Genomic DNA, 17,378 nt, shown 5'->3' with positions numbered 1-17,378 from the left:
CATTTCGTTTCTTTTTTCCCCAGAATTATTAAGGCGTCATTGACTAATAAAAATTGCATAGATTTACCTTGTACAATGTGTTGTTTTGATATATGTACATATTGTGAAATGATTACTACAATCGAGCTAACTAACATGCTCATCACCTCACATAGTGATCTTTGTGTGTGTGTCTGTGTGTGTGTAGTGCCGGCATTTAAGACCTACTCTCTTAACGAATTTCAAATATAAAATGTTAACTGTATTTATCAAGCTGTCAACAGGGCTTAAGTATCTTGCCTAAATAAAACTGTATTCTTTGACCAACATCTTGACACAGCCCCCACCTCAAACCCCTGGTAACCATTATTCTACTCTTTGCTTCTATCAGTTCAACTTTTTTAGATTCCACATGTAAGTGAGGTCAAGCAGTGTTTGTCTTTCTTTGCCTGGCTTGTTTCATACTCCATTCTGAGTTTCTTTTTGTGTATGCTATGAGATACGGGTCCACACTGATTATTCTGAAGATGGATATTCAGATTTCCAATACCACGTAATGAACAGAGACTGTCCTTTCCCCACTGTATGTTCCTGGCACTTTCGTTGGAAATCAGTTGGCTGTAAATATGTGAATTTATTTCTGGGATATCTATTCTGTTCTATTGGTCTATATGTCTGTTTTTATGATGTTAGCTGTGGGCTAGTCATATATAATTTCTATTATGTCGCAGTACATTGCTTCTATACCTAATTTGTTGAGAATTTTTATCATGAAAGGATGTTAAATTTTATCAAATGCCTTTCCTACATCTATTGAGATGATCATATAATTTTTATCCTTTACTCTGTTAATATGATGTATCACATTTATAGGCTGGTACATGTTGAACTAGTTTTGCATGTCAGTGATAAATCCCATGTTAACATGGTGTATCATCCTTTGAATGCACTGTTAAATTTGGTTTGCTAGTATTTTATTCAGAATTTCTGCATTTATGTTCATCAGAGACATTGGCCTGTAAAATTCTTTCTTGTGACTTTGTATGGCTTTAATATGAAGATAATGTTGACCTCATAAAATGAGTTTAGAATTGTTCCCTCCTCTTCAATTGTTTTGGAAGAGTTTGAAAAGGATTGACAGTAATGCTTTTTCAAATGATTGTAACAACTTGCCAGTGAAGCCATCGCCTCCTGGCCTATTTTTGGTTAGGAGGCTTTTGATAGCAAATTTTATCTCCTTATTTATTATTGGTATGTTCAGATTTTGTATTTCTTCATAAAAAAATTCAGTTTTTGTAGGTTGTACATTTCTAGGAGTGTATCCATTTCTCCAAGGTTATTCAATTTGTGAATATATAATTGTTCATAGTAATCTCTCATGATCCTTTATATTTCCATGGTATCAGTTGCATTATTTCCTCTTTCATTTACTATTTATTTGGGTGCTCTTTCTTTTTTTCTTGGTCAGTCTAGCTAAAAGTTTGTTGATTTTGTTTATCTTTTCAAAGAACCAACTGTGAGTTTTGTTAATCTTTTTGTCTTCCTAGTCTCTATTTCAGTTAATTCTTCTCTAATCTTTGAGTTTTCCTCCCTTCTGCTAACTTTGGGCTTAGTTTATTCTTTTTCTCATTTGTTCAGGTACAAAGTTAGGTTGGTTATTTGAAATCCTTGTCTTAATGTGGGCACTTTAATGCTATAAAATTGTTTTAGAAGTGCTTTTGCTGCATCACATAAGTTTTGGTATGTTATGTTTCCATTTTCATTTGCCTCAATATATTTTCTATTTCTTTTTTGATTTCTTTGACTCACTGGTTCAGTGGTGTGTTGTTAACTTTCCACATATTTGTAAATTTTCAGTTTTCTTTCCTATTGTTCATTTCTAGTTTTATAGCATTGTGGTCAGAAAAGACACTTGATTATGATTTCAGCCTTCTTAAATTTATTAAGATTTGTTTTGTGAACTATCATATCATCTATCCTGGAGAATATTCCATGTATGCTTGAAAAGAATGTGTATTTTGCTGCCGTTTGATGAAAGGCTCTGTATATGCATGTTAGGTTCATGGGGTCTATGGTGTTGTCCAAGTACCCTCTCTCCTTATTGGTCTTCTGTCTGGATGATCTATCCATTGTTGAAAGAGGGATATTGAAGTCTCCTACTATTATTGTATTGTTGTCTATTTTTCCCTTCAGTTCTTTTAATATTTGCTTTACACATTTAGGTCCTCTGATGTTGGATGCATATATAGTTACAATAGTTATATCCTCTTGATGAACTGATCCCTTTATCATTATATAATGACCTGCTTTGTCTTTTGTGATAGTTTTTGATTTAAAGTCTATTTTGTCTGATACAAGTATAGTATACTTTCATATGTTTTCATGTTGTTAAATGTCATCTTTTCATTTCAACTTGAAGAATTTCCATTAACATTTCTTATAAGGCAAGCCAAGTGGTGAAAAATTCCCACCATTTTTGTTTGTCTGAGAAAGTCCACATATCTCTTCATTTCTGAAGGGCAGCCTTGCTGGCTAAAGTATTCTTGATTTACAGTTTTTATTTTTTTTCTTTTAGCACTTGAAATATAACATCTCATTCTCTCGTGACCTGCAAGATTTCTGCTGAGAAATCCACATACAATATGAAGTGGCCCCTTGTATGTGGTGAGTCACTTTTCTCTTGCTGCTTTCAAAATTCTTTTTCTTTGACATTTGATAATTTGATTCTAATGTTTCCTATGAAAGAGCTCCTGATATTTAATCTATTTGGGGTTCTTTCAGTTTCATAGATCTGGATGTTTATTTACCTCTCCAGATTTGGAAAGTTTTCTGTCATTATTTCTTTAAATATGCTTTCTGCTCTTTTCTCTTTCTTTGCTTCTGCTGGGACTCCAATTATATAGATATAGATAGGCAGATATAGATAGATATAGGTTTGTTTGATGGTGTCCCATAAGTCCCATGGACTTTCTTTACTCTTTTCTTTATTCTATTTTCTTTTTGTTTTTACCATTGGGTAATTTCAAATGATTTACCTTTCAGCTTGCCAATTCTGTTCTTTTTTTTTTTTTTCCTTGATTGAGTCTGCTGTCAAAGTTCTCTATTGAATTTTTGATTCTTGAGTTTATTCATTGTGTTCTCAGCACCAGAATTTCTGTTTGGTTCATTTTTTATGGTTTTTATCTTTTTCTTAAACTTCTAATTTTGTTCATGTATTGTTTTACTGATTTCTTTAGTTTGCTTAATTGTATGTTCTTGTAACTCATTAAACTTCTTTAAGAAGGTTGTTTTAAATTCTTAAAAAAAAATAAAAACTAAAAAGTGAATAAATTTTTTGCCAGGCAGTTTGTAGATCTCCATTTCTTTATGGTCAGTTATTAGTGTATTAATTCGTAACATTGATAGTGCCATATGTCTCTGATTATTCATGATCTTTGTGGCCTTGGACTAGTGCTTGCACATTGGAAGAAGTAGGTATCTCTTATAGTCTTTATGGGCTAGCTGGCTTCATCAGTAAAAGCCCTCCACCAGTCAGTCCATCTAGAAATACTGGATGGGCCAGCTGTGAGATCTGTGTATGGTGTTACTGCTGGAATCCTTGAATAGCCTGGTTTGGTGCCCAAGTCAGTAGGTGAGCAGACTTGGCACTTAGATCCACAGGGTTGAGCCTGGAGCTTGGGTCTATGGGGGCATGGCAGAAGCCTGGGTCCACTGAGGCAGGCCTGGTGTTTGAGCCCATGGAGTTAGCCTGGGGATCCTGGATTTGCAGGGGCAGGCCTGGTGCTTGAGTTCATGAGGGAAGGCCTGGCTCCTGAATCTGCTGGGAAGGACCTGGAAGCTGAGGCTGGAGGGGCAGGCCTGGAGAATGGGACTGAAGGGGCTGTTCTGGACCTTGGGTCCATGGGGTCTAGCCTGGAGCCTGTGGTTACGAGTCTGGCCTGATGCTTGGGCAGGCATGGAGCCTGGGGCTGTGAGGGCAGGAGTGGAAGGTGGGACTCCAGGAGTGGGCCTGGAACCTAGGGCTGACACCGGAGCAGTCCTGACACAGGTTCACTGGGGCAGGCCTGGTACTGAGATCCATGGCAAAGTCAAGTACTCATTTCACTCTCTTTCTTCCACATGGTAGATACCTCCATGCTGTGTTGCCTGGGGTTGGGGAAGGATAAGGTGGATAATTGAAACTGTCCTTTCTACCTTGTTTAATGCATCTCGTCTTATTTCTGTGCTCTACCTATGTGCTGTAATCTCTCATCTTGATTCCTTAGATCTTATGAAGACATTTTCATGTGTGGATAATTGTTCATGGTGATGTTTCTGCCAGTGGATTGACTCTGGAAAGTCGTAGTCTACCACCTTGCTGACATTACTCCAATTTCATTCCTTTCTAAAGGCCAAAGTTAACAAAACAACTAAGAGCAAGACCAAATGACTGGAAAGCTACTCATTTACGAATATAAAATAGGTTTCTCTACCTTTTACATTAATTATTCCTGTATTACAATATATGGAATTCCACATTAGCAGTAAAATCTAATATTAAGTGAAATACTCTCTCTTCCTATCCTGCTGTATAACAAAGGAAGGATGTTAACTAAATCAGTACTTAAAAATAGGTTACTAATAAATTAATCTGTTCTAGAATTGCCTCATACATGCATTGATAGTTCAAGTTTTAGCATCTACACTTCCAAGCAACCCTACTTATAAGTTTGAGGTATAATATTTATGAAGTTCTCACATATGATGCATGCATGTGGTTCAAGATCTCCAAACACTTAATATAACATTATGTTCTTATTTTTGTAAGAACTTTTAGATGAAAGAAAATAAGATATACTTCTTTTTAGATTGGAATTCCTCTTATGTGCTGTCAGTGCAATTTTTGGCTATGTTTTAAGAGAGACAGGCTTTAACCATATCCACTCAGCAACTTTTGAGCTATGACCTTAGGAAATGTATACCATATAATGCCGTAGTGCCTGAAATCAGAGGGATTTCACCCGGGAATTACTCAGATAGGGAAGTCGGCAATTTAGAACCAAATTCTGCTTTCACTTATCTATTCATTAGTGTTACTTGTGTTTATAAAAGGAAAAAAAATAATTATGTGCCTGGTCTTCCTTGACTCTAAGACTTCCCTTGATTTCAAATGGGAAATACATGTTTGTCTATCTCATTGTTTAGAATCTGGAATATGAGCTATGGACAATTATATGAGGTATGGACATTTCTGATGTTTTGCCTTCCCTATGTTTTGAATGATACAAGATCACTTAAGATTTCAAGTCTTTTTCACACAAGGCAGATTGTTTACTAATCGCAGTAACTTATAGGAGGTGCTTAGGCAATCGTATTTGACTGCATATGAGATGAATCAAGCTCTCTCTTTTGAACTCTATTAAAATCACTTCAGTAGTAACCACAAATGGTACCTCGGATCTGGTGAAAAACTTTGTATCTCCCCTACTTTATAGAGTTCATCAATGAGAACCAAAACTACTCTTAAAAATTATTTAACCTAAGTGTTAAAAAGTATGCTTTCAAGCTCTGACTTGATGGGGGGGGGGAGGCAAGGGCAATATATGTAACTTTAACATTTGTACTCCCATAACAGACTGAAATAAAAAAAAAAATACTACCTACATATGGAAAAAATTTAAAGCTTTTCTATTGATGATAAAAAAAAAAAGAAATATGTTTTCTCTGCAAATGCTGCTCTAAGCCAAATCTCCCTGGTACTCTCCCCCACCCCATCCAACCTTATCTCAATCATTCCACCTGTATAGAAATTCTTTATCTTCCACTGCACTACCAAAATTCAAGGTACTATGAGGGGGATCTGGTAAGGTATCTGTCATGATAGTGATTAAAAGACTCAGTGGTAAAGTGATTAAATGGAAGGCATATTTAAAAAATGCAAATATGCATTCACACTTCTGGTGTCCCTGAAGATAAAAAGTGAAAACAATATTAGAGAATTTAAATTTATACTATAAAAGACTTTTCAGAAATAAAAGAAGAATCCACACATTGAAAGGGCTTAGCAGGTACCAGAGCAAATTGACCTAGAATGATGAACTCTGAAACATAAAGTCAAAATCCTTAGGGACTCTGGCCAAAACAAGGATATTATAGCCCATCAATCTGTCATTCAAATTTTAAGGTCGCAAAAAGAAAGGTTTTTTTGTTTTGTGGGGATTTTTTTCCAGAATATTATGGGACTACAAACATTTTGGTTACACATAATGCCTTTGCATCACCCAAGCCAGGGCTACAAGCATGCCCTCCCTCTGCCAGTGCACTCCACATCCATTTATTGTGAGTTTACCCACCACCCCCACCACTCCCTTCCACCTGACCAGCCCCAGTGAATATTAGTTCTATGTGAGCACCTTATTGTTGATCTGTTAGTACCAATTTGATGGTGAGTACACGTGGTGCTTGTTTTTCCATCTTTGTGATACCTCACTTCGAAGGATGGGCTCAACTTCTATCCAGGATAATATAAGAGGTGCTAGTTGACCATTGTTTTTTGTATTTGAATAATATTCCATGGTACACATGTAACACATTTTATTAGTCCACTCATGTATTGATGGGCACTTGGGTTGTTTCCACATCTTTGCAATTGTGAAAACAGTTTTGAATGAGACTGAACTCAGGGAATACTATAAGCATATGCCCATACTGAGGAATCTACTATAGTAGTGGTCCCCAGAACTTTCAACACCAGAGACCAGTGTCATGGAAGACAATTTTCCATGGGCTGGGGGGAAAGGGGATGGTTTGGGGATGATTCAAGTGCATTACATTTATTGCACAAACATCTCTGCTAATGATAATCTGTATCTGCAGCCACTCCCCATCTCTAGCATCACCGCCCCAGCTGCACCTCAGATCATCAGGCATGAGACACTCCTAAGGAGTGCACAACCTAGATCCCTTGCATGCACAGTTTACAGTTGGGTTCCAGCTCCTGTGAGACTCTAATGCCACTGCTGATCTGACAGGAGGCAGAGCTCAGGTCATGATGCAAGCCATGGAGAGCAGCTATAAATACAGACGAAGCTTCACTTGTTAACCCACTGCTCACTCCCTGCTGTGCAGCCCAGTTCCTAACAGGCCACAGACCAATACCAGTCTATAGCTTGGGGGTTGGGGACCTCAGTACTACAGGATGAGTTTCATCTAACCATGAAATCACTGGAAAAACTCCTGTAAAAGACTAAAAGTGAGCATTTCATATCTTCAATTGTACAGCAAAGAATAAAACAATGTTGGCATAAAGGTTTAAAAATAATAGGAAATGTTGCACCTTCTTTCAAAGTAGAAAGAATGCAACTAAAAATTGGGAGAAGAGAATGAAAGGGGCAAGTAAAATAATACCATTGAATGCTGCACAGCTTATAGATGAGAGTCACAGAAAAATTGCTAGTACAGGTTTGGGAACCCTTAGGATATAAGTGGTGGTTAAATTCATGAGAGTATGAGCACCCAGCAGTGGGCTAGAGTTAGAAGCTTAACAGCCTCGATGTCCTCATGGGAAGAAAGATTGGCTGCTGAAGCAGGGAACTCACAAAGAGGGGCGAAGGCTTAAAAGCCGCTGCTTTGGAGAAATGAAATGGGGAGTCGCCAAGGAATGTGTAACAGGGCTCTGGAGCGGCACTAAGAAAGAGGCAGAGCAAGGGCATGAGGGGTCCAGGGTCCCAACCAGAGGACCCCAGGAGGTACCATTAAGTTCCCTGTCCTGGATAGAGAGTGAAGAGGAGCCAGGCAGGGAGAAGGCTGTGACAGACTCAGAGAACAGGAGTCAAGTGGTGGGAAATCACAATTAGAACAGAGCAGAGATGTGTAGCATCAGTAACAGACCAAAACACATAAAAGGATAAAGGTCGGGTAAGAAAATATTTAATAGAAGACCACCGAGGTGCTGCAGGGAGACAACGAAGAATGATTAGAATCAAGTATGCAAGAAACCATAATTTGGGGAGCACTGCTCTGATGTCAACAAAGACACTGAATCTCCCAAGTATTTTAGTTGATTTGGGGTGAACGGGAAGTCTTTTAGCCAGATATCAAAGTCTTCTGTGAAGGTTTCAAAGGAGAGGAAGTCTGTAGTCATGTAAAATGTTAATATCTCGAGAAAAAGCAAAGAATGCTAGTTTAAGAGAATTACAACATTTAGAGTTTGATGTGGCCAGAAGTCCAGAAACTTCTCTGGAGCCCCCAGTGAGGATGTGTGGGTTGCAGGAGAGTCGGGGATTGTGCCTGCTCTTGTGGTCTTGAATCAATGAAGGGCAAAACTCTGGAAAAGAGGTTTATACCTGGGTGCTTGGGAATTAGAAATGCCCTAAATATTTCTTTTTCCTAATTAACTCTGATTTGAAGCCCTGGACCTTTAGGAACTGTTTTTTCCCCCGTAGAGAGGGGAGTGGGTTTGAGGGGAGGAAGGCTACTTCGTCTCTTTCTCTTCAACATAAAATAGTAAAATAGTGGTTAATAAGAAGTCTCTGGAGAAACAGCTGACACAGTTCCACCTGTGACAACCTCACCCCTGCAGCGCTTCCCAGGTCCCAGGGGACTTGAGCTTCTCGGCATTCACAAGGTCACACTTGGCCTGGAGAAGAATGCAATTAGTATCCTTTCCTGGAATGCCCCATTGGCTCACTCTGGAACATACTTTGTTTCTGTGACCTTTTTTATCTCCTAGTTTTAAATCTTTTATGGAAGACAAAAGAAAAGGGATTTGGGCTGCATTTTTGGGGGGTGGGTCGGGGGTGCAGGCACAGTGGCTCATGCCTGTAATCCGAGCACTCTGGGAGGCTGAGGCAGGAGGATGGCTTCAGCCCAGGAGTTTGCGGTTGCTGTGAGCTGTGATGAGGCCCAGGCAAAAAAGCAAGACTCTGTCTAAAACGAAAGCATAAAAAAAATTAAAAATGCAGGATTGGGTCTGCTTTTTTTTTTTTTTTTGAATAAATTTGTTTTAGCTGATTTTTCCTCACTCTGACATTTTTTTTTCCTTTTGATCATAAGCAAAGGTCATGAAAAGAGGTGGGGACTTCAAAGATGGTTACTGTGATATTGCCTGTGGAGAGTAGAAGCTGTGTTTTTCTCATTTTTAATTTGTTTTCATAAAAAAATAATTTTTCTCATTTTTAATTTTTCTCATAATTAATTTTTCCCCATCTCTTGGTCATTTGGGGAGAGAGAGAAAAACTATAGAAAGAAAGCTTCCAGGAGTCCTAAAAAGCAAAAATGCTGTGCCAATAAACACAGAAACGTTAAGAGTTCCATCAAAAAGTAAATTTGTCATTTGAATTAATTATAAACATTAATATTTAATTAATGAAAAATCCTAAAGGATAAAAGAGTCAGTGGGAGAAAAGGGAAATGTAGAGATGAGATTTGCCTAGATTTCCCTATATCCAATTCTAATTTTCCCTTCCAGAAAGGGGCAGGCTGTTTTTGAGCCTTTGGAAGGACATCTCCATCCCTCTTTCTGCGTTACTAGTGAGGTGGTGAGAGAAGATTTCTCTAGCTCTTCTCAACGGGCCCAGAGAAGAGTTGCTAAGCTCAATTCTAGTCTCAAATCTAAAAAAAATTAATGTAGCCAAGCAAAAGGATTTAGCGGTAGAAATACCAGAAACACCATCTCTATCCCAAGAATTTTTAGGCAAACCCTGAGATTTCTGCACTCAAACGGGGGCTCTTCTCCCCATATATAAGCTTGGTTAAAGATCATTCTGGTGACCACCATACATATTGACAAGCTGCTCTCCCTCTGCTTCATTATTAGTGCCTTAGTTTCAGAATGATCTATTATTGCTAACTGTCAGGAACCATGCTACATGCTAGACTGATTATTCAAATATTCAGCAAACCCTATGAATATTTATTGATCACTTATTGGGGTTATTGCACTGGGCCCATTACTCAACTAGGTATTGTAGTGGATACCAAAAAGAGAGGAGAAAAGAGATATGCCTATGGGAAATTTAAAAAAGGATAATGAACACAGACCAAGTCAAATGAAAGATACTTACAGTAAGTGGAGAAGGATAGAGATGTTGTGATCTCAAGTGTTCTGAGAAAACTTCTTTCATGAAAGCAGAGAAGAGTGCATAGGTTTTGGTGGCCAAAGTGTCATGACCTGATGTTTGTTTTAGAATATTATTCAGGCAACCTTATTAAGAATGAGTTTGAGGAGAAAAGAAGATGAGAAAACTACTGCTGCATCAGCAATGATAAAAATTAACATGGGGACAGAGGGGATGGAGAGAAATAGATGCATTTAAGTTATATTGAGTAGATCTCATTATCACCTAGGGATTGATTGGAAGAGACGTTGCCAAACAAGCAAGAGTTAAGAATGACACCCAAGATTTTTATATAAGAAAACTGCTTAGATGGTTTTTTTTCATCAACTGAGCTGAGGAATGCATATGAAGAGACAGACTTCTATGATAGGTGTTCTTTGAAATAGGTAAATAGTATAAGATGTTATCCCTGCCTGAATTGCACTATTATATTTTCTCTTATCACCTGCATTTCAAGGGTCTTTCATAGTTTAATCTTTTAAATTTATTTAAACATTTTGGTGGTCTAATGTATCATCATGTTACCTTTACTTCAGCACATCTGAAAAGTTTAGGGAAGTTAATTTGAAAATAAGCATAATCCAACACGAAGAGATCCAAGGTTTATTTGGGGTATCTCCTTTGTCTCCCATCCCTTACCTCTTTCAACTTTGATAATTAAAAGGACACAAAAAGATTGAGACAGATTAAGATAGATTGCCATAACCCTAGTAAATGATCAGTAAATTTCAGACTGTCTTCAGAAACTAGTCAGGTCTATAAAAATGCTCTTGAACCTACCAAATAGTCCCATCTTTGCTCATTTCTAAAAGGTGTTGCACTCAAAGGTTATGAATGTCACCGTCCTGGAGGCCAGTACTGAGACTTTGAAATGTACTTTCTATTTAATATTTTTTTCTATAAAGATTTCCAATTTTCTGAAAATTCAGGCTCTCAGCTGGAAATCTCTTAGGCTCTCTGATTCAGGCATAAGTCTGTGAGATGTGGACACATTTATATGGCTGCATTAAGCAGATCATTTCTAGCCTCATTTGACCTAGACAAGAAGCTAGCTTTCCCCAAATTACAGGTTCTCCCGGGAAAAGTCTTCACCACCCTGTCTATTCTACTTAGTCTCTGGTATTGATGAAGCAATGGATGTTTTGTGCAGGAGCAAAAGGAGAGAAAGGGGGAATTTGCACATGTCAACATCATGTTGGCAGCAAAATACCACCCCTCAGAACCTGTCTAGAGACCCAGGTGCATAAGGATGTACATGCCAAGATAGGATCGACAGAGAGAAGCCAGGGCCGGGGTATAATGTCCCAACTGAAGTATTTCGAGTCTGTAATAATAGACACAAGGCCTAGATAAGTCACTCAGAGCCCTGTCTCTCAGAGTGTTTTCCTGTAGCATTCAACTGCAGACAGTTGGTATGTGTTGGTCGCCCCCCACCCCATCCTCTGCTATGATGAAGTAATTTAGGCTCTTGTCAGGAGTAGTCTTAGAGTTCAGAAGTGTTTTCCACAAAGCAATGGCTGCAAAAGGCCAGGAGCATATGCGGCTATGGTAATTTCCCCCGGTGAAGTCTTTCAGAATCCTTGGACCTTGGGTCTTGGCCAAGGGTTTAGGGTTTGAGCAGTTACTCACATATTTCCTGTTCTGGGCCCATGAGGAAGGATGCCAGTGGGATGATTTTGCAAACCGGAGCCACCCTAAAAAACAAGTTGGGCACGGCAGCAGCAACAGTGGCAGCAGCAAGCCAGAGTTGAATTCCATTTAAATAAAATGCCAAAAGGCAGTCAGTGAAAGTGACATTTATGGTGTTACTACAAATGCATTCAGCGGGGAAGCTCAGTAGCAGAAGCAAGGGGGAAAAAAACAAGCTGTAGTGAAAACTGCCATCTGTATATTGTGCCCCGTTTTTAATATTCTGTATTCTCATAAAAAGTGTTGTTTCTGTCACTATTCAATCTCACAAACTCACACAGAACACTGTTAAAAGTCAGCAGTGTGTGAAATGGTATTTTAAAATAAATGAAACCCGCTCGCAGAGCTGCGGAGGAATATTGCAATGCTGGGCGCTGACAGACAGGCACTGAAAAGTAACAACCGTTATCATCTTAAAGCAAAGCGGATTAAATAAAAACCCACAGCCAGTGGTGCATTACCAAGTCTGATATTGACACAGCTGCTGTGGTGGTTATTTTTCATTGTCTCATCAAGACAAAGCATCATGGGATATCAATCTTCCCTCTGTCAGGCCATGCCTGGTATAAAGTTTTTCGTTTACATTTTCATTATATCCCTTTTATCTCCTGTGCCAGCATTTTTTTTTTTCTTAACTGTGGGGTCGAATGACCTGTGGGGCAGTGTTGAGCTATTACCTTCTGGCCAGAAGAGCTCCCTCCTGGGGCAAAGGGGAGTTTGTCCCCTTCCCCTCCCCCATCACCTTTGAGCTGTCTTCAAATGGTGCAAGATGGCCATTATTCCCTGGTGTTGGTGGCTGATGAGAAGCTGTAATGTGTGTGTGTGTGTGTGTGTGTGTTTGTACGTGAGGGAGAGCAATAAAGAGCAAGAGAGAAAGAGATAATGACTATGAGAATTAGAAGAGCATTTGAGGATATTATTTTCTTTCTTTCCCTTTTCACTGGAAAGAACAGGGAAAGTTTAGAAAATACACAACTCTCTTGTTCGCTACAGCTGCGAACCCAGTTTAATGCTGAACTTTTTATACACCACCTGTTTTCTTTTCTGGACTGTCTCACTCTTCCTTGAATTGGCCTTCAATTCAGGAGTTGGTTGATCTCTGAAAAATATACTTTCATTTGACTCACACATACACAAAAAAAACCCACACAGAAGTTTCCTCTATACCTCTTTCCCCTGCTTTTACTTCCCCTTCTTTGAGAGTTTTTTAGTACAACTTCTTTAGGAGTGATGACGTGTTCTCCAGTATTATGGTCTCTGTTTTGTAAGTCATTGGCCTTAATGATAGGGGAAATGAGACTAGAGACTATTAAGTTTCATTAGCAAAGGTTAGAAATGCAATTTTATAATATCGAGATGGGTTTAGCAAAGAGGGGTGGGGCTCAAAGTCCCCGAAGGGGGTTCTGATATCCTGAGCATCTTCCACTTGCCCCAGTAGAGGGTTGGAAATGAAAAGGAGGACGGGCTGAAAGCTTGTGAGACATTCACCAGAAAGGACTGTTCCTCCTGTATGTTTTCTACATAAGCAAAAAGTGAGCCAGGTCTAAGGACCTGTGTAAGTTACAGCAATGCTCACTGGCTGCTGAACAAACAGCTTTAACACTTAACAGCTCAGAGGCTTAACAGAGTAGAAGTTTACTCCTCACTCATTTCACTGTCAACGTGGGTTAGATGCCCTCTTGCGTCTTCTGAAACATGTGGCCTCCAAGGTCACTGTTGAAAGGCAAGAGAGAGTATCCAAGTATTAAACAGGACATTTTTAGGGCCAGGCACGGAAGAGGTTTTCATCACTTCTGCCAATATTCCGTTGGCCAGAGTTCAGACACGAGGCCTCAGCCTAACTAGCTTCTAGAAGCTCAGCCTAACTGAGTCTTCTAGAGGTCTCCGTACGTGCTCTGAAAAGAAGTGCAGTGAACACAAGAAATTTGTTGTTGCTGCTGTTGCTGTTTTGGACCATAGAAACAGGATAGAAAAAGGTAGAGTAAGGTAGAAAGGGCAGTATAAAATAAGTGAGAAGGAAAAGAAGATACATTACTATAGGAGGGATCAACTTCTACCTGATCCCATTTAGCCATCCTATCAAACTCAGTTGCTAAGCTTTCCACTTCTGCTACCACCACTAGCAACCCTTGCCTAGTGACTAGAATAGCTGGGGCTCCTTGGGCATCTCTTTTTAAGTGATTTTTCCATGTGGTCTCTCTACATACTGGTCCCAGGGTAGCTAGGCTTCTTACATGGCAACAAAGGGCTCTCAGAAAGAATTTCCCAAGAAAAACCAGGAAGAGATGCGTAGCCTTTTCTAACAGAGTCTCAGGAGTCAGGTGGTATTACTTCTGACACATTCTGTTCACTGAGGCAGTCACAAATACCTCCCTCTCCCCCACCCACCCTCAAGTTCAAGCGGGGGAGTTAAAGATTCCACTTCTGGTTTTAAAACCAAAAACACATGTGGAAAAGTCTTTAAACTACTCATCTTGAGAAAGACAAATGTTCACATTAAATCTATGTCCTTGCAAATTCTCATAAGAAAATTAAAAGTCAGCCTATCATGAGAATAGGCCTAAAATGTTAGTTATTCTAAACCAGAAACAAAAAAGTATGTATAGACATGAAGTACTGCATTTTTTTCTCTTACCCATCTCATTTTACCTCTTCAACACCATTTTTACACTTGCAACAACAAAAATATTTCCAGAATTTCTCTACCTGCAGCATTATCTCATACCCAGCCATAACCTTCTGTAAGGTCTCTAAAAGTTCAAAATGGATTGGTTCAACCAAAAATTACAGTTAGGAAAAATTCTTCTGAAGAACCTCAAAGTGAGACAACATCTACAGTGACCTGGATGCCTGCCTACCGTAGGTCCTTCCTTTTTGAGAAAACTTTGTCAGAGCAGAAAGTTGGTAGGCAGAAGAACAGCTAAGGAAACATGCAATGCCATCCCTACAACCAAAGCCCCACTTGCTTGTTAGTCTGGAGATTCAGCCTCAAAATGTAGGACATAATCTGGTGCATACTAATAAGCAGAATCAGCATTGCTGTCTGAAGACTGGTGTGCCATAGATGGCCTGGACACCCCCCATCCTATAAGGCTTTCCACCCAACTTTTATGCATCTTGACCCCTCTTTAGAGTAAGGCCTCTGCCTTGGTGTACTGATGGCACTACGGTTCTCTGATCGTGAATTTCTGTGCACTTTTCTGCGGCCTTGAGCCTCTGATTGACTCCAAGTTCCATGCCTCTCCACCACAAATTCCGCTTTACATTTCTTTTCGAATAATCACAGTGCTTACACTCACCTAGAATAGTATATAAAATGAGATTCCTGCAGCTATGTCACCCCACCAGGTTGGACTTCTTCATGGAGCAGTGTCATGGCCACTTGGACATTGATACTTGGACCAATGGCCACCCCATGAGATAAGCCCCCCAGACACATTTGTTCCCCTTGTCCTCGCCCCATGTATTACTAGCTTAAGTTCTTCTTTCTTCTCCCTCTAGTGAGCCATTGAGTTCTCAATATGCTTAACAATTAGACTGCATTGGTAATGATAAATAGGTAAATATGAATATCCATTATCTATTCCAGCTGCTTGAATTCTAGCTTTTTTTTTTTCCATATCCAGAGTCTCACCTTATGGACATTTAACTCAAAATTCGCAGTTTCATTAATGTGATCCAATTTGAATTTATACCAATCAATGACATCTGCAGGTAATAATTTAGCAACTTCCTTCATTCACCATAGACCAAAAAAAAAAAAAAGATAGTCTCATTAATCAGATGTTCTGATAATTAGAAACTCAGAATTGAAATAATCTAAACCACCTGTTCTAAGATATTTAGAACGTAAACTATTTTGGCACAAGATTCATTCTGAACATAATTCATCATATTCTGATGATGTAGAAGTTGCTTTAGAGTCTTGTCATGGGGCTGACACTTGATGAGCATCAGTTTACGTGGAGTTGTTTCTGTGAGTTGGGGGTGTCAGTAGAACATGTCCAGTTCATGGGGTGCTGGACAGTAGAGAGTTCCTTATGATACTGCAAAACACTACAAGATGAATATCCTCCAGAAAGTAATAAAAAGAAAATAATCAGAGCGCTATATCCATCTGTGGGCTCTACAGGTCTCCTTGGGTTTTAAATATCAAAATGCAACATTTTACCACATACAACCTCTTTCCTAAAACAGCCAATGGCTCACTTCTCACATTTTTCTCCTTGCCTGCAAAAAAAAAAAAAAAATTTTTTTAAATGGCCAAAGTCAGATAATCATTCAAACTATTTTCTTTCTCTTCAGAAACCTCATAATATATGTGCTGCTTTACCTCCAGATTAAAGGATTTATTATCAGTCAGAAACCTACAATATCATCATCATTCTATAAACATTTCATATTTAGAAAGCATTTGCCCATGACAAATGTTATTTAAATCATTCTACCAAGCCTTTTGGGATTTGAAGTGAATAGGTATATCTAATTCTAAACAAATGATCACCCTCGGTGCCCAGCTAGGTCTGAATCCCCTATCTGAGTTACCAGAGCCCTTCATCTGTGATTAGGGGCTGTTGGATCACACGCTGAATTTGGGTACTTTTTATAGCATCTCAATCAGATTGGGAGGTCCCTAAAGGCTAATCCTAATTTCACAAAGTCGATGATTTCTTTCATTTGTTTAGAACTTAAAACTTTCTGAGTTCCTCAAATTGAGTCTTAAAACGATGATGTATGATAGCTAAAGTGCATATTATTATTATCCTTATAAATACAAGTAAGAAAACCAAGACACCAAAAGTAAAATTATTAATACTTCCCCAGGATCCCCACAAAAGAGGAAGATTATGTGTTAAATGTACTTACTCAGAGTTAAAAGACTAAATGGTCAACTGACTCCAAATCTGGGACCCTCGCGCCCCTCCCAGCCTTTGTGTTTTCAGATTAGAAGGTCATCATCTTCCCTCTGAGGCGTATGCTCTTGCTTATTGTACTAGTCTTTCCCAAGTCTTTGCTGTTAGGTCAGTCTTAGAATTTAATGATCCGTCCTGCATGCATTATTTGAGTTGCAGATGCAGTCACCTTTGCGTCACCTGCCAGAACTCCATAGAATGTCACGAACATGGGAGAGCCTCAAGAAATATGTGCTGAATGAATACATTTATAATTACACACAGGACCAGCATACCTTTTTCACAAGAGGCCCATCGGCAACTTGGCCATGTCTGGCATATTCTTAGGAGCCCATCAGTCATGAATGTTAGCAGAAGGAAACAGGAATAATATTGTTCATTTATCTATTCAACATCATTTTGTTTTGCATACTGGCAAGATTATGGGCTGTGAGTCAGACAGACTTGGATTTAAATCCCAGCTCTGCCATTTACTAGCTCTGTAAACTTAGACAAATTACCTAACCTTCCTTATTCTCAGTTTCCTCATGTATAAAATGAAATAAGAACCTCTTTGCAGAGTAATTTGAAGGATTAAGATAATATAAGTAAAGCTACAGGCTCATACTAGTCACCCAGTCACCTGTAAATATCATGGCCTCATCTTCACCTCTTTTTATGTCTTTTTTCCCATAAGAGAAGCTCCTCCAGTCTCCATGAT

The sequence above is a fragment of the Microcebus murinus genome, chromosome 2 (assembly GCF_040939455.1).
Source record: "Microcebus murinus isolate Inina chromosome 2, M.murinus_Inina_mat1.0, whole genome shotgun sequence".
Taxonomy (NCBI): domain Eukaryota; kingdom Metazoa; phylum Chordata; class Mammalia; order Primates; family Cheirogaleidae; genus Microcebus; species Microcebus murinus.
This window is presented reverse-complemented; position numbering follows the sequence as displayed.